The sequence below is a fragment of the Polypterus senegalus genome, chromosome 3 (assembly GCF_016835505.1).
Source record: "Polypterus senegalus isolate Bchr_013 chromosome 3, ASM1683550v1, whole genome shotgun sequence".
Lineage (NCBI taxonomy): Eukaryota > Metazoa > Chordata > Cladistia > Polypteriformes > Polypteridae > Polypterus > Polypterus senegalus.
In genome coordinates, this window is record NC_053156.1 from 172,889,168 (window position 1) to 172,910,399 (window position 21,232).

The following is a 21,232-nucleotide window of genomic DNA, read 5'->3' on the forward strand; positions in this document are numbered from 1 at the left end:
TAAACAAGTTTATAAAGTCTGTACTGCTAATGTATGTTGATATTTTGAACTGAATTCACATTTGTTAAATTAGCCACTGTTCTAAAAAGTACACAAGGATTAATATTATTGTTATGCATTATTTTAGAATAGTAGTCTGAGAAAGCTTTAAAGAGAGCAGTTTTATATTTTTTAACACTCTCCGTCCATGCAGTTTGAGTGACCTGCAGCTTTGTTGTTCTTCATCTACACTCTGCCTTTCAACACTCTTATTTAAGAGCTCGAGTGCTCTCATTAAACCAGGGTGAGTTTCTATCTGCTTTGATCACTTATGTTTAAAGGGGGAGCCATTGCATCCAGAGCATCTCTCAAGGTCACGTTATAATTTGATGTTAGCTGATCTAAATTGTTTTCAACAATTACACTTGACTTACTGTACTTAAAGTATCTTGAAGCAGAATTACAATCTAGATGTTGCACTGTCTTTGTTTTAATCTGTGGATGTATTTGTAATGGCAGAACCAAATCAAATATAATTAAGAATTGATCAGAAATAATTTAATGAGTAATATTTAAATTTTGAATTTCAATTCTGTGCGTTATAATTAAATCTAATGTGTGGTTATGATTATGAGTTGAAACTTTGACAATCTGACAAAATCCTACTGAATTCAACAAATAAAACTTTTGCTAAAAGTTTCTACATCAATGTGTACATTAAAATCCCCCATCATCACTACACAATCATAATTTATAGCTAAATCAGATAAATGATTGCCAAATTCGGGGGGCAGTAGATCCTGTTTATTCTGTACAGCACCACAGAGGAGTTCATGTTCTGTTAGTTATTTTCAGGAAGGTACACCCAAAGTTTAACCAGAAGAAATATGTATTATTATGTGATTTCATTATAATGTATTGCTTTTTATAAACATGGGGTTCCATTTAATATTTAATATCAATTAGTTATAAAGGACTGGGGGCATGTTAATTTCATTTCTATATATATCTCAATTCCGAAAACAAAACCTCCAGATATTATCCCAATATGAGCAATTTGCACAATTCATAAACAGTTTATTTATGAGAGGGTGCTGAGCCGTCACCTATGGCCATAAGCTGTGCCTTTTTCCCGAAGCACTAGATCGCAGATACGAGCGGTGAAAATTAGTTTCAGGGTGTCTGGGCTCAGCCTTCAAGAAGCGGGTGAGGAGCACGGACGAGATGTTTCTGTTAGGATGCTTTCTGGACGCCAGCCTGGGGAGATGTTTCAGCCATGTCCAACCGGGAGGGGGCCTCGGGGAAGACCAAAGCTGGGTGGGAATGAATCGGCGTCCCCCTGGGGGATTTGGAGCAGGTGGCAGGAAAAGAGAATTCTGGGTGTCTTTGCTTAGATTGCTGACCCAATGACCCAGACTAGATTCGCTGTAGAAAATCTAAGAGTGGGTGGATAATTTTACCACGAAAAAAGTTAAGGAATTGTTCAGTGATCAGATGTAGGCTAAGTAGTGTAGTAACCACTGACATACGATATGGATTGCTGTGCTCTGATAGCTATCAAACACACACATGGGCTAACGTAGAGTCAGCAGTTCACCTAACCTGTATGTCTTTGGACACTGGGAGGAAACCAGAGCACCCGGAGCAAACACTTGCAGGCACGGGAAGAACAGGCAAATTCCTTAGTGTGAGGCAGCAGCGCAACCACTGCGCCAGTGTGCTGTCTTGTCAGCCCGGATGTCACATTTTAAAATGCTGATATCAGAATTAGGAAACTTAATATCAATTTTTAAAACACCGATATCTTGTCATTATCAAATTTCAAAGACATACAATATCAGATATTTGAATTTTGCTATCAAGAAAGACGATTCAATTCTGAAATGGCTTTCAATATGCGAATCCCGTTGTCCACACCAGCGGCAGATGACAGCCAGCGTTCTCCACCGCCTCTAAATCCTATTGGATAGTCTTAACAGCCTATCGGGTTCTAGTACTGGGAGATGTAGTCCTGTCCCCTCTTCGCCCATTGGGTGCAGTGATGCAGTGTGGAAAATTAACCACCCAATTGTTTCCGGCTGCAGGTCGCAGACTCGGCCTTCCACGCCCCCGGCCTTCTGCACCTCCTGCCTTCCACACCACGCCCCCAGCATTCGCGTCCGTCCTCTGTCACATCGCTTTCGACGTTGATTTACCATGTAACCCTAAAAGACGATATTAATATGACTTCCTGCAATCACAAGGCAAGAATCCGAGTTTCTCTTTATGGTATTACTTTCGTATTTACTTTTAGAAACAAAAAAGTTTTATAATTTATGAGTCAGGATTCGATATAATTAAAAGAAAGAGGGCATAACATATTTTTAGACTAAGGAAACACCATATTAAATATGAATGTGGTTGCTCTAACTGCTATTGTAGTGGATTCGATAATTCAAAATATTTGAAATTATTTTTATGGTACTTTTGTACTAAACGGCTTGTCTGAAATTATTTCTGGAGCCTCGTTCAATAAAGGAAAATTCCGTTAATTCCATTAATTTATTATGTTACAAAGTAAACGATGATCAATAACACAACAAAACAATCAACAGGCATGAAAATGAAGGTCTAAACTTTAGAGTTCTCAGTAAAATAAACTTTTAAAATTGTTTATATTGATCATTTTTTTTAAATGGTCCAGCTTACTATACAGTTCATACCTTCATTTCCATTGTCTGTCTTGAATTGTGTTTTCTTAATTTTGTTCTACGTTGCTGCTATAATGTTGATAAATTTCAAGTGGAGTTATTAAACTTTCAAACGTTTACCTGGTTTTTAATTTTAATGCATAATTGTTCTCCCTGGGACCCTAACTTATAACTATGTACTTATCAAAAAAAGTGAAGCAAATCTCTTAAATTGCTTAATAGATGTAATATCGTTTGTTTTTCTAAAGAAATGTAAAAATTTGCATTATTGAAAGTTGCACTTCCATAAACCGTCTTTATTTATTTTGGAACTGAAATAACAGATTTTAAACTTAACTTTAAAAATGTTCTTTTTGGGTAGATGCAACAATTACAAATCAATTTTTTAGTGATTTTAAATCCTTTAATTGCCATATACCATTTCTTGTATTAGGAATTTGTCATATCTCGCATACCCCAACTTACACTGTAAATAAGATTACCGTTATTAGGTCATCGGTCTCACTTCTTGCTCAGATTCATCTCTTCCCATAGTGTGTTCAGCTGCCTTTGACCACTTTGAGCCCGCGTGTGTCATCGTCTCTGTTGTCTGACTTGGTGCAACGCTTGAATACTAGAAATTGTCCCCTGAACAGTGTCCCCTCTTGATTAGTTAAGGGTTTTTTTGATTCTGTCAGACCAAGTATTGTTACCTTAATAAATGCTAGCTTGATTTCTGTTTGTGTCCCTGCTGCCTTGAAATACACTGTATTGTAAAAAAACAAAATAAGGACCCTCTAATGTGTCAAGTTTCAGGCCAATTTCTAAACTGCCTTTTTTATCTAAAGTCTTAGAAAAAGTTGTCCTAACACAAATATTTCTAGATGAAAATAGTATTCTGGAAAAATTCCAATCCAGATACAGATGTTCTTACAGCACTGAAACATCCTTGTTAAAGGTTAACAGTGACCTCTTCCCAATTACTAATGCTGGTGATTTTGCCATTCTTGTATTGCTAGATCTTACCTCAGATTTTGATGCCATGGATCTTACGATTCTTATATCCTGCTTTGAACAGTATGTAGGCATCCAAGGTGATGCCCTGAAATGGTTTAAATCTTATCTAAGAAATAGTAGCTTTCTATTCATTTGGGTGAGTTCTTAACCTCTGTAGCTCCTCTTGCTTGTAGGGTTCCACAGGGTTCCATCATTGGACCAGTTGTCTTTTTGATATGCATGTTACCTATAGGCTCCATTGTTAACAAGTATAACTTCCATATGCTGATGACACCTAAATATATTTGCCACTAAAATCAAAGCAAGAAAATACAGACCCTCCATGCGTGCTTGAATGATATTAAAACCTTGATGGCAATGCATCTTCTTAAACTAAATGATAATAAAACTGTGATTATGGTGTCCAAAAGTTAAGAAAGTTTGAGTGTCTCTGATGTTGCTCTTGGACCCCTTGCCATATACGTATCAAAAAGCTTCAGTTAGCCCAGGTGTGATCTGTGACAGCTCATTCATTCTCGACAAACAGATAAATTGTGAAGTTAAATGAAGCATTTTCCAGCTGAGACTTTAAGGTAAAGGCTTTTCTTTCTTTCAGTGATCTTGAAAAGGCCATCCAAGCTTTTACAACATCTCAATTGGACTATTGCAGTTCTTTGTATATAGGTGTTGGTCAGGCCCTGTTACGAAACCAACAACTATTCCACAACTTTGCTGTTTGCTTATTGAAGGCTCTCGTACGTGTGGCCATATTTCACCAATACTGACCTCGCTTCATTGGGTTCTGGTCCATTTCAGAATTGATTTTAAAATTCGATTTCTTGTTTTCAAATGTTTGAATGGATCAGCCCCATCTTTACTCTTGGAACCTCTTCATTTGTATGTGCCAACAAGTGCCCTGCGGTCTACTAGCCCAATGCTCTTAGTTTTGCCGAGGCTGAAGCAAAGGAGAAATTGGGCGTTTGCAGTGGCTGCTCCTTTTCTCTGGGGTGGCTCACCTTATTATGTTAGCTCTGCTCCAGCACCGGCCATTTTTAAGTCATCATTAAAGTCTCATTTCTTCTTGCTGCCATTTGACCCTGCAAGAGGTTGACATTGTTTGTATATGTTGTCTCACGTACATTCATGATTAGAAATATGTATGTATGGGTATTTTAAGTTTATCTTTTATATAATGGTTGTTATTCTTGCAGTTTTATGTGTATGGTATCAAATACAGTATACTGTATTTGAACTGCTTCTTTTACCCTTTCGTGTACAGCACTTTTGGTTCAGTTCTGGCTGCTGTTGTAAATGTGGTTTATACATAAAAATTGCCTTGCCCTGCTTTATAAAACATTATTTTAATACATAACACTAAGAAGTGCAAATCTGAGACAATGAACTGTAAAGATGAAGTTGGTTTGTTAAAGAATATATAATATATAGAACAAGAATTGTAGGTTGTAACTGAACAATGAGGGACATGTATGTTTGTTACATTTTCTCACAAAACAGTCATTTTCCTTTTTCCTCTCACGTTATCTAAAAACAGATGCATGTCTTCCATATGTGAAATAAAGGATGATGAAGGGTCTAAAGACATATTCCCTCTCCTCTTCTTCTGGAAATTCAGATAGCAAATCAAATTTCTGAAGGGCCTCCTCAATGTCGTCTTTGTCCATTGACAGTAATGAAGGGAGTGAGATGTGCTCCCTGAACACAGAAATGTTCTCCGCACACCACCTCTCTGCCTCAGTAAAATGCTGAAGGATTCCATGTTGCTGTAATACATTTCATTAAAAAAAAAAAAAAGAAAATTCTTTAAATGGTCATCATAAAGCTTATAGCCTTTTCCTCCACATTTACAAGGAATGTAAGGAAAGTTAAAAAAAATAATGTACAGTATATTTAATTTGTTATACATTATTAACATTACTGCTTTCGATCACAGATTCTACAAGTCTTCAATGTTTCTTACAATACACTATTATTAACATGGCACACAATGCATTTGAAATGCTGTAAGGCCGTTAAGAGTTGTACTAGCACTCCAGTTTGTCAGAAGATATAAAACAGGCTTATAGTCTTTTGGGCTTTGACTCCTACTGCTTAACGATTAACAGTCGGCATCTGAGACAAGCATTAAGTCTTTTTATACATTTTATTCACTATACCATAGGCATCGTAAGCCAGCATCAACAAAATGTAATTCATCTTTCTTATGGAAGTTTATTAAATGATGTGTCTGTACCTGCTCATCAGTGCCCTGTGCCAGATGTTGGAGAAGGGAGGCTGACATTTCTTCTAAAAGAAAAGACCTGAAACCTGCAAAACACAGTGCTATGGAACAGAATAGCAAGACTTCTTTTTTTTTCATTTTAGATGTAATGCCAAGTCTTTACTCTTCTTCTCATGAATGGCTCAATAAAGTCTAAACCTGAAAACAGAGAAAATAATATTTACCTAAGGAAATGTTAAAAAAGAACCAAAAGAATAAGCACAATAAGTGACCCTGTCCTGGCTGTCCATTATTTCTGTACCTTCTAATTTTTGTTTGGTTCTTGGCCTACATTTAGAAGGGCGTTTGCTCGCTCAGTCCGATATGATCAGTTGCTTCAGTGATTTCAAAAAGAAGCACTAACTTTATAATGGGAAACATTCTGACTGTCTTTGATTTACAATATGGCTAAGTATATTTGCCACATTACCACAGAAGTGAATAAAAGTTATTAAAGGAAATTTTAAATGTCATTTACCCCTTGGGGCTGGAGTTCTCAAGTAACATTCTACACAAGCACTTCCTCAAAGATGGCATGTCACTCTATAAAGAGGATTGAGCAGAGTCATGCTGTTAAAAGGAGTTTAATGTTACAAAAATATTTATGCAAACCATTATAAACATACATTTAAAATATCTGGATTTTGAAAGGTAGGCATTTCTGGAACTTCAAAACCACTATGGACAGTATGCTGAAATTTAAAAAAAAACCAAATATAATAAAATAAACATAACACAAATATCCAACACAAATTGTAGAAGGTGACAAAAATGGGAACCAGCAACCAGATATAATCTTCCCTCTACAAATACTACAATGAAAGAAGAGAGGACTAAAGTTGAGACACACCTCATTAAAATTGAAGGTGGCCTCGAGAATGAAATACAGAGACACCACAAAATGGTCCTTTGGAAACCTGGACACAACATTAAATACAGACATACAAAAAAAAAAAATAGTTACAATATGAAATAGTCATACCATCAACATGGAAATTCCACAGTCCTGGTGATTCATCTAACTCGGAAGGCTCTAATATATCCATCCATTATCCAACCCGCTATATCCTAACTACAGGATCACGGTGGTCTGCTGGAGCCAATCCCAGCCAACACAGGGCGCAAGGCAGGAAACAAACCCCGGGCAGGGCGCCAGCCCACCGCAGGGCACACACACATACCCACACACCAATCACACACTAGGGAGGCCCTAATACAAGGGGTAAACAAAATTAATCAAAAAAAAATATTAAATACTGACATACAGTAAACTGTTGACAATGCCTTTTAAACAAAAACAACAATGGAACTGGCCACTTGGGACACACCCTGTGTTACATCTGTAAATAGTAAAACCTGTCAAACAATGGAAAATGCTCAGCTTTTTAAACTGTATTTAAAAAAGTTCCAGTTCAGTTCAGAAATCTAAACGTCAGTATTGTTTGCAAGCACACACTCCTGGCATACATACATACACTACCTGTATACTTGACAGTGTGGTCTTCATGACTCTGAAGGCAGACAGCAGGGTGCTGTAGTCTCTTTGCTTTTTACAAAGAGGGCACTTGGATTCACTTTGATATTTAATCAGTGTAATCAAAGTTGTTTTTATATTCTCTGCCTTTATGGAGAAATGTGACTGTGGAAATCAAGACAAAAATAATATGTAATATTAATTTGGCAGAAAGCGCTGATGTGCTTTTATAAATAGCTAACTTAACTAAGTTTAGATAAGATATTTAACAAACGTTAATAACGATGATAAACATAAATACCTTTCATATTGTACACTAACATTGCAGATTCTCTACATAACATCTCATAAATATGTGAAAAGTTAATATAGATGAAATAATATGGCAAATATTAAAAAGAAATACAAGAGATAAAAAAATAATTAAAACAATATGCTTAAAAATAGGACATGTCAGTAATGACGATAAACAGAGAACACTTGGATTCGCTACACATTATATAATCGTACATCTCATTAGTTTTGTTTAATGGATCTAAAGTTTCTTTATATATACTGAGCTTTTTTATTCTGTGAGTCCAAACCTAGTTCTGTTGTGCCATTGTTCCGTGTCAGAAAACGTTTTCAGCTCCTTTTCTTTTTCGAATTGGAAAAACAGCATCTCTTCTACGTCTCTTTCTACGGACTATGGGCGGTTGTGGGGCGGACTGTGGAAGGCAGCAGGCATGGAAGGCCAAGTCTTCTCAAAATCAGTGGAAAACTGGCTCACCTGTGCGGGGGGCGTCGCCTTTGGCCTTTCACGCTGACGGGTCAGACGAAACGCTAGGAGTTCTTTCAATGTTTTTGCTATGAACTTTAGTGGTTTCACAAAATTATTAAAGTTTAGTTGAGGAGAGGCGGCCGGGACCTGCTTACTTTCCTAATTTTTAAAACTAAACCAGAAGCAAGAAGAATTCGGGTCACGGCAGCAACGCGAAACAGGTAATTGTTGTTATTATTATTTGGATTATTTTGTATTCTTACAGAAAGTGAGTCAGATGGAATTCTGTATCATCGCCTGTGCTATTGTGATTGTTGAAGCTAACAGAAGGCGCTCATCCGAATGAGCCGTCAGCACGGTAGATCAGGTGACAGCCCACGCAGAGCTGCAACTGAGCATAAAAATGTAAAACTGGGACAAGTGGACAAATGTCGAGTCTTCTGACTGGCACGCATTGTTTATTTACTTGGAAGTGTGTGATGTGCAAGACAGGCATGTCATTTAGTTTTGAAGTGAGGCATCTGCCTACCCAGTGTGTTAGTAAGGAAGGCTTCTTTTTGGTAACGAAGCCGAAGTCTTAAATTCTGAGTTCTAATCGTGATGACGCTGTCCGGATGACAGGTGTGTGTCAGTGGATAGGTCCAGCTGGTTGATCTCGAGTTGTTTTTTAAAGTGATCTTTCCAGATTCTAGTAACCCTGCTCTGCTGTACGAGACACTTAAGGTGTGTTTCTACCCACAGTTCCCAATTTGGCATACGAGGGCAGAGGCCGAGGTCACTTACTGACTTAAAACTGCAGTACATTTTTATTGTTACAAGTTAGTAATCCAATCGACATGCGACATCTCCCGTTTAGAGGCCCCACACCGAAGGGGAGGCCAGTCACCACGAACTGGGACTCCTCAATTGAGCAAACCGCTTGTCATTTGATTTGTGAAGCACACCACCAAGTTATAGAAGAACATGCAGACTACACTCGGATCACACGGTGTGTTCGAGTTAAGACCCCATGAGCTCTGCCTCCTTTGAGATGCACTGGACATGGTTCTGTTCAAGTTGCTTCGCCGCGTTAGGAGCCTTAAATAACGGGACTGTTCAGAATGTTAATATGTTTAAGTGACTGTTTTATTTGAATGGGTCTCATGGATGGAAAATAATGTTTATAATGCCTCACGTTCATGATCAAACGCTATTGACATAAATAACAATTTTATAGCCCCCCTTTCATGCTCTAGTGCCTTTGTTGTCCTGTACCAGAGCGTATTAAATGGGATTTACCTGATTTTGCAGCAGCAGTTAGAGCATTAATTGTGCTGTACTGTTCACACGTTGGAGTGTCGGTTTTGCGAGCTAATGCCTCGCCTTGCATTACAGGTCACCGAGGTGCCTTCTCGCACCTTCTCCGGGCTGAGGTGAAGTAGAGACCCCGTAATGGCAGAGGATGCACATTACAATACCCAGGTGGTATTAATACGCCAGTGCAGTTGCCGTTCTTAACACGTAACCTTTTTTCTCCTTCTGAACTGAAACCGCATTACACCACAATATGTAACGTTTGCAATTACACCGGACATAAGACAAAAGCAAAAAAAATAAAGAGGATCACAGAAGCCCACCGTACTGTTTCCTTTCACAGACAAATGCTGATGTAAAACGTTTTTGCTGTTATTTATTTTTTTACGCCTGTATCATGAAAAGGGATTTGGGTTCAAATTTGGCGGAAGCGGTAAGAGGCTTCAGGACTGCAAGAAAATAACCATTTAGCTAAGGACTAATAAGAAAAGGCATGTTTTGTTATTGAGGAGGAATTAGAGTGTACAAATAATAGATTTTTAAATCTCTTTTGTTAATTGATTTTATTTTAAAAAGTAACAGTGTACAATAAAACAGGTACAATTTGTATGCCAAATAATTTAAATATTAATAATTTTTTTTTATAATTTTAATTATAAAAGAGGACAGAGATGAAACAATACCTAACAAAACTTTATCAAAAAAATCAATTCCCACCCAAGAGAAGGAGGGGAAAGCCCCCCTATAATTTCCCATACACAATATGTATGCTTATTCTAAGATTTTTTAAATGAAGTGCTGCCTTGTTTTAAAGACGTTTTGGACAGACCATCTAGTCAAGAATTAGAATTTTTTCCAGTTTTGAATAATATACAACATCAGTTTCTCAGTTATGCAAGGTGGGTTGGGAGTCTTCCAGTTAAGGAAGATAATTGTACATACTGGCAGTGTGGTAAAGGCTGGTGTGATCCATTGTCCCCTCCACTGCAAGCCCACCTTTGAGTCCTCCAAATACTGCTGATGATGGGTTAGGAAGGATTGAGACCCCAGTGCTGTCTGGTAAACATTCACAGAGTTTTGGTCCACAGTGATGTTAATTTTACGTATTCCCAAAATGTTTATTGTGTAGACTTTACTAGAGGGCCTCAAATTCCACACACTTCAGCACTTTTATCAGGTATTGTATTTTAGCACTTCCTGCTTCACTTGTACGTCTATAACCTCAGGCAATTCAACACAATAAAAGAGCAAGTAAGAGTCAAATTACACATTTATTAATGAATTATTGACAACCAGTAACGGTTCATTGTACAATAATGTGCAGTGAATACACTTGACTTGAGCATCCCTAGTTTTCATCCTCTTTCTCTGTATGTTTAGCATTTGTTTGCTCAGAGTTTGATGCTCTTGCTGCTTCCTGAGAAGCACTTCTTTCCTCCATCATAGAGGCCCGCTTCTTCTCTTCTTTTGTCAGCATCTTTCCGCGTTAAAACTGATTAAGTCAGTGTTTGTGTTGCAATTACTTAGTACGTTTTATTTAATTTTTCACTTAAGCTGGCATTTAAGTCTTCAATCTGCCTCAAGAATGATTTAAGATATGAAGCGGTAGAGGAAGTGACGACGAAGGAGGTAGGGATGAGAATGGCGCCCATATGCATGCGCCACACGGCCGTCCTGCTGGCCTCTGCTGAGAGTTGATACTACAATAAAATAAAAATAAAAATAAAAAGAGGAATAACCTTGGAGGTCAATCATCACCCCAAAAACAGATAGTAGACATCACGTAGTATATGTGTGCCACATTTCAGGTCAATAGTTCAAACTGTTTGTGAGTTACAGGTGATTTAAAATCCTGGACAGATGGGTGGGGATTGATCTGTTCTTAACTCAATTCTTCTTTTTGTAAAAACTTGATTGTTTTGTATGGATTGTAATAAAATTAATAAAAAAAAATAAAAAATCATGGACAGACAAATGGACAGCCATGGTAGCGTATTATATAAGAAGATATTCATAAAAATAATATGGAAGCAAAGTATAATGTGAATGTTGGCAAACAACACAGTAATGACCTGATAAATAAATGTGAGATGTGTAGTTTCAGGCAACACAAAAATGTTTCTGGTCAAGTCATCGTTTCTGGTCAGCTCTTTTTAGTATGGACAGAAAGGCAAGGAAGGGGGAGAAATGCTAAAGTACAGTACCTGATAAAGACCAGTAAGTCTGTGGGATTTCAGGCCTTCTGATAAAGTCTATGCAATAAAGAGTACAAAAGGGGGGTGCTGAGTCACAGAGGACAAAGACAAAACAGTCTTTCTCCATAGAAATCATTTTCAAATAAAGTACAACACAGAGATTTTATGTAAAGGTGGTATAAGACTGAGAGCAAAAGCATCCATTCATATTGAGAAACGTATTCTTTAAATAAAGCATATGGGGCAGCACTGGGGGTGAAACTAAAAAGGGGGCATCCTGTTTGGAATACAGTCATCTAGGTGGGCAATCAGGACAAAGGGAAAGAAATTCTAAATAAAGACACAGGCAGAAAAGGGAGGAAAATATTACAGGTGTTAAGTAATGGCAATACTTAATTTAAATCAAGATTTATTTTTTAATTAAAAAAGGTTATAATATAAATTTGGAGGCCCCAGAATTTGAGATGTCAAACCGTTTTCAGCCACTTGTGGAACTGGAGAGTGACTCTGAAAACTCTGAGGTGGTAGGCTGCTATGTGGTGGGCTTAGAGGTATTGAAATGCAGGTTTCCTCTGGGCGCAGACACTATAGTACTGTCTGTTGTCTTCTGGGTCCACAGGTGGAGGAATGCCCCGAAAGGGTGGCTAGGCTCTTGGCCAGAGTGGGGATACATCTAGATGTCATTGTCCATGTTGGAACAAATGACAGGAATGAAGGTAGGTTATCTGTTCTGCATTCAAATGTAGAATTGAGAAGTTGGACTTCTCTTAAGGTCTTCCTGTGCTGCCCAGCCATCCAGGTAAAACTTTGGAGTAGGATAGACAGGTGTAGGTTTATGGGGCATTGGGACTCTTTCTGGAAAAGATGGCACCTGTCCCACTGTCATGGCTTACATTTGGACAGAAGGGGTATTGATATTTTGAAGAAGGATAAGAGTAGGGTAGTCAAGGATTAGGGGCCAGGGAAAGCCACCACACTGACAAATAAATATGAGGGCAGTGATGCAGCTGTTTTGAACATTTACAAAGACACTACCACTTCCCTGTCTTCATGTCAAATGTGACCATCGTCTGCACCAAATAACTCCAGACTTCCTTTTTTTCCCTGTAAATACTGAGAAGTAAACATATGTCCCCGAACAGCCATACCTTTCATATTAAACAGGGTACTGGATGCTGCATTATTTAACTCAATACACTCATTTCTTCTGGGCCTAGAAATGAGCCCTTCCATCAACACATACTGTATGGCCTCAAGATAAGCATCTGCAAAGGGAACTCGAGCCAAGTGCTCGCACTCAACACCAGGTTGCCCACTTGGCTTTGCTAGAGCCATGAAATCTCTGCAGTCTGCCACTTCACAGGCAATTATCTGTGAGGTTGATGAATTGGAACTCTGACACCTTTTGTTTGGTTTTGAAGTAAAAAAGACAGCATTTGCTACATCAACACAAAATATGGGTTCATTTCAGTTGGAATGATAATGTCTTTCATGTCTTCTGAAGTTTATAGAAGAAGCAAATGAGGAATGGCAAGAACTGCAAATTAACTGTGCTTCTGATAGGCTTTTAATTGAAGTGACCTCATTATTACCTCCCATCTTCGTTTGGTCACATAAAAGCATTGTTCGGCCTATTAATAAGACTTGACACCAGAATATTAAGAACTTCTCAAACTGCGATATGAGCTTTGTATATGCTATTATTTTTAAATTAAGGGCACTGTCCCGTGAAAGTCAAATGTAACAGTACAGTACTGCACACTCAGTGTTCAAAAAACACTTTTAAAGAGGGAGAAATTATTGCAAAAGTGCCCCCTTAGGGGAATAAAAAAAGCTTTATGGTAAAAATTACAATTGAATTACCTGCCATACAGAACTAACACACAGCACCTGGCATTGCTTATTATTCAAACATTGCAAACAAAAGCACATATTGTGGTGTGATGCTGTTTAAATTCAGAAGAAAAAAATGTTAAAACGGCAACTGTACCTACGTAATAACAACAACAACAACATTTATTTATATAGCATATTTTCATACAAAAAAATGTAGCTCAAAGTGCTTTACATAATGAAGAATAGAAAAATAAGAGACACAGTAAGAAAATAAAATAAGTCAACATTAATTAATAAGAGTAAGGTCCAATGGCCAGGGGGAACAGAAAAAACAAACAAAAAAAAACCTCCAGACGGCCGGAGAAAAAAAAATAAAATCTGTAGGGGTTCCAGACCAAGAGACCGCCCAGTCCCCTCTGGGCAATCTACCTAACATAAATGAAACAGTCCACTTTGTATTTAGGGTTTTCATGGAAGGACCTGATGATGATGGTCACGTAGACTTCTGGCTTTCATGCATCATGATGCTTTGAGTAGGTGGTGGTGGCGCAGGTCGCCACCACAGAGAAACCGGAAAAAGAAACAGAAGAGAGAGTGGGGGTCAGTACGGATTTTAGAGCCACCATGAATAGTTATTTTGAGGAAATTGAACATATAGAGTATCAGGATTAAGATAAAGTGAAGTTATAAAAAGGCCATGTTAAAGTAATGTGTTTTCAGCAGTGTTTTAAATGTTTTTAATGGCTCCTATCTGTTGTAATGAGTGTTCTGTGCCATTAGGGGTCTATACTGGACCTCAGCCCGGTGTGCTACGGAGTGCCAACAGAGTGAAGGACCTCAGTAACCTGTTAATGCAAGACGAGGCATTGGCCTGTGAGCGCACTACTGCCCTATGACACTGTCTTGCGTGTTTGTTCATGCGTGTGTGCCTGCCACTGGCCTGGAAAACGTAACATTACGGTACTCTGATGCGCTAAGCTCGTCTAAGACTTCGGCTTCAGTTGTTCCCCTTCTAAGCATAGACATAGAATTGCTAGATGCTGCATGAACGGTTCGGGTCGCTCTCTTTTCACGATGTCGCACTGCTTTTAGTGGCGTACACAAGAAACTATTTAATTGCCAACCCCTTCTAATAAATGGACTATTTTCTATATTAATACCCATTTAGTCGGGTTGGGATTCGAACTCATGCACGGGCGGGGGTTATATCACTGGTCTACCCGGTTGAGCTATAAGGCAAACAACTCACTCGCTGACGGTCACGGGTGCTTTATACCACAGACAGGTCAGCGGACCCCTTAAATAAAGGGGTCCTTTCCTACATACACCTGGGGCCTCATGTATAAACGGTGCTTACGCACAGAAATGTTGCGTAAGAACTTTTCCACGTTCAAATCGCGATGTATAAAACCTACACTTGGCGTAAATCCGCGCAATTTTCCACGGTACCTCATGCCTTGCCATACGCAAGTTCTCCACTCGGTTTTGCAGACTGGCGGCACCCAGCGTCAAAGCAGTGCTACTGTTCCTGTGTGGTTACTCCTTATTTTCATGACGCGGCTTTATAAATACACAGAAACTAACCGCATATTGTTTTTTAGTGTAATACATCTGATTGTAATTAACTCGTAACAATATAATGGTCCAGGGAACAGCCATAGTATTCCAAATACCATAACTGCTTTAGCGTTGTTACTCTCACTGCACCTTCTTCTTCTTCTTCTTCTTCTTCTTCTTTCAGCTCCTCCCGTTAGGAGTTGCCACAGCGGATCATCTTTTTCAATATTTCTCTCACTGCACCACTCAGAGTATTTATATCACTTGTATCTGAGTGTGAATCACAGCAGCAGCTGATCGGAAAGAGAATTATCGATATACAGCATCAAGGACATGCTGTCTCAGCCACTGCAAAATATTTTAAAGTCTTTCCTGTACGGACCTCGCGGTTCTGAAACAGTTTCACCCCAAGAACTGTAAATGCACTCAATCAATTGCACCTTGTAGAACGGTTAGGACTTATAAGTACAATCACCCCACTGTAAACTTGCACTACAGTTATAATATCTCACAACCTGAGCCACTTTATAAAGCGCGTATTTACATATGATGACGATATCATTTTTAAGGTGAAATGCAGCAAAATATATTTATTAAATTATACAGATAAAACTTTAACTTCATTTAAATAATCTATATTCTTCACTGGGAGTGTCGTTAAGGATAGAATAATTAAACATGTACTACGAAGATATTTCAATGTTCTTTAAACGTTTTGAAGAATCGGCGCTAAGCTTACAGATGGCTTAACGTCTATTACAGAGCTGATTGTGTGGCGATCGGTTACTTGGGAAAAGAAAAGCAAGGACTGCAGTGGCGGCTACGCCAATATATATTGAATATAAAACAGAACGAGAAAATAACAACACAGCTAAAAACACAGCGACAAATTTCGACAAAAGATAAATGCTTGTGTCCTGAGCACGAGGCGGCTATGCAGTGCCCATCCAATGTGCATAAGCTACCATACTGACATTGCCAGTGCCACCACAAGCCTAGAGCCTCCCCCTGAGTACTGCTGCAATAAATTATTTCATCGAAGTGAAACACATGTTTAATAACGTGCTTTAGCTCCTATCATCATGAAAATGACATCACGTATACATCTCAGTATTTTAGTTATTCAGAGAGCTGTAATATCACGAATGTAATGGATTCTGTGTCCAGTCGGAGGAAGAGAGCCGGTTTAAGAAGCAACTAGTGATTCACACACAGAGCACATACGAGTAGAAAATCAAATACAAAACAAAGCATTTAACGTGCTACTTTAATTACGATGTGATTTGAGAAACTGGTTAATTCAACGATTTTAAGATGAAGTTTATGATGTTCTATTTTAATGACAAAATAAACTACGTGATTAAAGTGGAAATGTCGAGATTGAAGTTGACATTTGTGCTTTTTCCCCACCGTGTGCCTTTTTTCTCTGTACCCTAATAAGCCTTCATATGACACTCAGACAGTGGGCTACAACTCGGCTTTCCACGGCGACTTTGATATGTGACTTCTTTTTTATTTCCGGCACTGTGCGACTTTGTGAACTTGAGCTTTCAAGTTTCTCCAACACGCTATGTCACTCGATCAACTTCATTTTGTTGATTATACCACGGTTTATTTGAACAAATAGTATGTTTTTCCTTTGCCTCCACTTGGTATTCGCTGAAATTCTTATATTTTCCCCGTGCTTTTCCCATTGTCTTTTCACAGAAGGCTGAGCTTAAGGGCGATTAATATTGATTTGCATATTCAAAGAGGCGTAACTCTGGGAGGAGTTGGGGCGTTACATAAAGCGCGTGCACGAGCGTTAGTTTTCACACTGATTGGGATTTATGTAGCGGAAGAACGTGGAAGTTGGAGTGCGCACAGATTCCTGCATCTGGATTTTTCTGTGCGTAAGCACATTTCAGCTTTTGTGCTTACGCCATGTTATAGTGCGAGTTCTACGCACGGCGTTGTACATGAGGCCCCTGGACTGACCCGTATTTTAGCGGGTGGGTAAAATTAGCCCGTTTATCGGGGGAGCTAATTCTCTGCTGCGAAGTCTTTATTATTGTAAGTTGGAGTGCACTGCATGTAAACTGGCAATTAAGAAATAGTTTGAAGTAAATCCTACATGGTGATAATGGGGGCTCGAACCCGGGGCTTTCTTTACGGAAAGAGCGCTTATCCTCCTAAGCTACCCGCCCACCCTTTGGTAACCTCACTGTCTCCCAAGTGATGTGCGACACCAGACGACTCAAAAGGCGCTCAGCAGGCGACGCGGGGACGAAATCCAGACGTTACTATCTGTTCATGTAAACCGACTAGCAACAGCAGACCGAGGTAAACATTTTTCAAATCCTAGCGTTTTGCTTTTTAAATGGGTCTGTACAAGTCGCCTTGGATTAAGGGGTAAGTCAGATAATAACTAATAATACGCCCTTTGTGGTGTTGTGCTTACAGAATCCCACTTTGATATTCCTTCCATCCCTGTGGTTGTATGAGCGCAAATCCCCCCACTAATACGGTGGGAGCCCAAGCAAGTGAATTCAACTGCCTGTGCTGCAACTAAGGAGCCAATTGTGTCTCGCCTTGTGTGAAGAGTTCAGTAAGCATTAATAATTTAGCTCGCCGACTTTAATGGTAAAGTCAATAAGAATGAGCTGATTGAAGAACAGTAGCCTGGCGCTATTGTTTTTAATCCATTGTTCATATTTGTAATTCTTATATTTATGTTTATTTAGTGTTTTATATAGATGTTTTGTATCCCATTTTATATATTTCCTGTTGTTTATTTTGTAAAGAACTTTGAGCATGGACAAGGCACTATATACATGAAATATATTATTGCATTTGTGTAATTGTTAGCATTTGAGTTTTCTTTATTATTATTATTATTATTATTATTATTATTAAAAGTAAGCATTTTGTGTCTGTTCTTTCTTCCAATAAAGGACGCACTCTTTTGATGAGGATAAGAGGTGAAATTTGAGCCCACCACTTCCTGGATGGTGGTCTGGTGCAGAGCTGCTCCGTGGACCCCTGTTACACTGGAGCTGCCACACTTTTAAAAACCAATCTGTCTGTTGAAACTGCAAATAAAAGAGACAGCAATGCTTACCATCATTCTTCTGGAGCCCCTTCGACTCGAGCTCCATTGCAGGTCCAGCTGATTGTCGGGGGACGTTCTGTCAAAGCCTTAACACCTACGCCTGCATACCCGAGCTAAACCCACTTACAGACTTCGCGCGGCTGACCGTCGGCTGAATTCGGATCTCCTTACAGATGATGCTGTCTGGACCGGCCGGCAGGGGGTGTCGCTTCACGCGGATGAGCCCCCCCCAGGACCATCTTCTTTTAATAGCCCCGTTCAGGGTTCCGACAAAAATGTTGTGACTCCTTGTGACGTGTTATTGTTGATTCATTATTTTTTTTATGAAATCTTGGATGGGTGATTTCTTTTCTATTTAATGAAGAATGTGAGTGTATCACGTGCTGTAAAGCGGGTCCTACATCCGAATGGGGTACTTTCACAGACTTTCCTTTTTTTTCCTTTTAGGTCCCCCTTCCTACCCTATGATGGTTCTGTTCCCTGTCCTTGCTGCAATCGGCACCAGCTCCTCTGGCCAGGATAGAGCAAGTGTAGACGATGGACGGATGCTCCCTGTTCGTCTCATACGTTCCCATATTCTCTCTGTGTCTTTTATCGCAGTACTTTGAACTGGCAAAGATGTTATGGCTGGAGACACAAGCAAGTCAGACTTTTTTTTTTAGCTATCCTTTGGAAGCAGTAACATCACCGCACACATAAACTCTTATTTTAGATTTATTTTTGATATCTCCCGATGTAGACTGCACTTAATCTATCCATTCTGAAGCTTTAAAAGTGGATTTTTTCAGGGACGTCTTGTTTTGCTTATTTTTATCAAATACCTTTGAAGTCACTATTGAACTGTTTTAATAACAATAATAGCAGATATAAATATTACAGTTTTATACATTGAATGTATACAACCATTCCATGTAAATAAAATACTGAACATCTCTTACAGGTACGCCAAGTCAATGAGAGAGACGTACAGCAGGCTTTGACCACAGGCGCGTCTTCAAAAAACAAACCCAATGAAAAACGGTATTTATGTACTGCGATGTTGTATATCTGCCACAAGAGGGCAGCAAGATGGCAATTTTGTCTTTTGTCGTTTATCATGATCATTTACCATTACTCTCGTTTCTTTTTAGTTTCTGTCTTTTTATGTTCATACTAGCAGAATACCCGCGCTTCGCAGCGGAGAAGTAGTGTGTTAAAGAAGTTATGAAAAAGAAAAGCAAACATTTTAAAAATAACGTAAGATGATTGTTAATGTAATTGTTTTGTCATTGATATGAGTGTTGTTGTCATATCTATCTATTTATATATATATATATATATATATATATATATATATATATATATATATATATATATATATATATAAAAATAGCTGCGATTGGCAGCGAGAAGTAAAAAGAAAAGGAAACATTTTAATAATAACGTAACATGATTGACAATGTAATTGTTTTGTCATTGTCATGAGTGTTGCTGGCATATATATATATATATATATATATATATATATATATATATATATATAAATATATATATATATATATATATATATATACACATATATATATATATATACATATAAACATATATATATATATATACACATATATATACAGTTATATATATATACATATACACACACACATATATACATACTGTATATACAACATATACATATCTACATATATATATCTACATATATATATTAGGGGTGGGACTCGATTAAAAAAATTAATCCAATTAATTAGAGGCTGTGTAAGAATTAATCTTGATTAATCGTATGTAATCGCACACGTAAATTTGCCCCAAATCGCAAATGTTTTTTTTTTTTATTTAAAACGGTTTTAGTGGGCGACAGAATCAAATAATAGACATGGACATGAATATTGTAAACTGAAGCTGTTTTAATTTCTGAAAAAAGCTTTTAAACTGCATTTGAATTCAAAACAGAAACAAAAATATCATCCCTGGTTAAAATTGGGCAGACTTAAAAATAAAGTGGTAGTTTAAGTACTTTAAGTACATTTTCAGAATAGTATTGTCTTTAAATAATAATAACCAAAATTTCACCATAAAGTGCAGTTTTTCTTCTTAAAAAAATAAGTCAGAAACATAAAAGGTAATTTGACCAGCTTACTCTTTAAACTCTGAGTAACATTAGCCAAAATTATTTTGTACATTAGGCTAAAACAGTGTGATCATTGAACATTTTGTAATTAGATGTATTTAGAATTACTAACGGTCACGGAAGTCCAATGATCCCCAGTAAGAGCCACAAAGTCCGCTTTCTGTAATGCATCTAATTTTGCTTGCTTTTCAGTGTGCACAAAACCATGCTTTTATCAAGGCTTCCATCGGGTAGTCGAAATGATCAGTCGTAGGAACGCGCATCAGTGTAATGGATGTACCAGGAAATCATGCATTGACAAAAGTTCCCGTTTGCTTGGAATTGAAAGTGTGATTAAATGCGTTATTTTTTAACGCGTTATGGAGTACATGCATCGAAGCTTCTCAACTGTGCTTGTGCTAAGAAAGGGAAAATTTTAAAAATAACGTAACATGATTCTGCGTTAACCTAATATTTTTTCATACGTCCCAAACCAAGGAGATGGGAAGGTAAAATGAATCGGGTAGCGCGCATACATACTCAGTGCATCCCTCTCGGGAATCGAACCTCGAATGTCGGCGTTAGAGGGGAAGACTCTACAATTGCGCCACCGCTTGTCTATGCTAAAGTATGTATTGTAGATCGGGTTATAGATATACATTTATATATATATACCCGTGTATCGCAGTGGAGAAGTAGAAGTTATGAAAAAGAAAAGGGAACATTTTAAAAATAACGTAACATGATTGTCAATATACAGTAATTGTTTTGTGAGTGTTATTGAATGTTGCTGTCATCAAGGATTTGATTATCATTATTTCTTTCAATCAGGCTCGTATTTGTACGATGTGTTCAAGTTACATTCCGTGTTTGTCAATCGTTGTAAAGATAAGAGGTTTCATTCATCGATTAGTTCCTTACTGCATCAATAAACAGCTCGTCTTCCTTTTTATCTGTGATGTGACAAACTGCATGCACGGGTTTTTTTTTTTTACGCTGT

At 38.1% G+C, this 21,232-nt stretch overlaps 1 long non-coding RNA gene across 1 annotated transcript; it reads left to right on the forward strand.

The window, feature by feature from the left end:
- Positions 1-8,181: 8,181 nt before the first annotated feature.
- On the forward strand, positions 8,182-19,046 carry LOC120526835. Its single transcript, XR_005633186.1, has 3 exons — positions 8,182-8,377; positions 17,971-18,495; positions 18,576-19,046. It is a non-coding gene; the product is annotated as an uncharacterized LOC120526835 (long non-coding RNA).
- Positions 19,047-21,232: the final 2,186 nt, after the last annotated feature.